The sequence below is a fragment of the Penaeus monodon genome, chromosome 22, assembly GCF_015228065.2.
Source record: "Penaeus monodon isolate SGIC_2016 chromosome 22, NSTDA_Pmon_1, whole genome shotgun sequence".
Taxonomy (NCBI): domain Eukaryota; kingdom Metazoa; phylum Arthropoda; class Malacostraca; order Decapoda; family Penaeidae; genus Penaeus; species Penaeus monodon.
The window spans coordinates 2,439,717-2,440,685 of record NC_051407.1 but is presented as its reverse complement, the minus strand read 5'-3'; positions in this window follow the sequence as shown (position 1 = coordinate 2,440,685).

Genomic DNA, 969 nt, shown 5'->3' with positions numbered 1-969 from the left:
GTTATTATTACTATCAAATATCAGCATTGCTCTTAACTAATATCACATACATCATTGTTTTTTTGTTATTATCATCACGTTTTCATAGTTTTCTCTCAGAATTAGGTTAACAGCTCACTAAACATGCAATAATGTTGTTAACATACTCGTAACAATGTTTCTATAAGTCATGTAGCATGTATTACTGCATATAACAAGTGGTGTTGAAATACTGCATTTCGAAAGCATAAAAATGTTGGAATTGTTGTAACTTTTATTTTATTATTGTCATGTGATTCCATTTTGTATGAATGACTTTTTTTGTTGTGTGATTGCCTTATGTAGGAAGATTTTTTTTTATGTAGAGATATTTTTTACTCTGTAAGGCTTTGATAATATTGTTGGACTAGATTATAATTTCTTGATATTTTACCACGTCGTGTGATTACCTTTTTTGTAAATTTTACTGAACCTGTTTACCAGTGGTACAGATTATCGTGAATTTGTGTAGAATAAATCTTTATATCTGGACATGATCGTCTTTCTTATCCGAAAATAGTCTACTTAACTTCTCGTAATATTCCAGAGTGTTACGAGTACACGAGCGCTAAAAGTACGCCATAGACTTCAAGCATATAATGTGGATACATGATTAAGATGTTAATTCTAGCAGTAGCCATTGGTTAATTCATGTATACGTTTATAATCAGAAACCCCATCCTTCACAGATACCCAAGATTCAAGAAGTAATTATGAGCTTACATGTACATCCAGATAAATAATATTAAGATATCTAAAAGGGAAAATATTTACACTACTCATTAACAAGGACTTGAAAATCATTCATTGTGCTCGCGAACACACAGGAAATGTGCTATTAACATTGTTTTGTTATGCAGTAAAACTTTATTGGTTTCACTCATGACATTTAAAAGAAGTTGAGATCGTTTTTTAAAAGAGTGATTACATAGCAATAAGCAGCGAGAATCG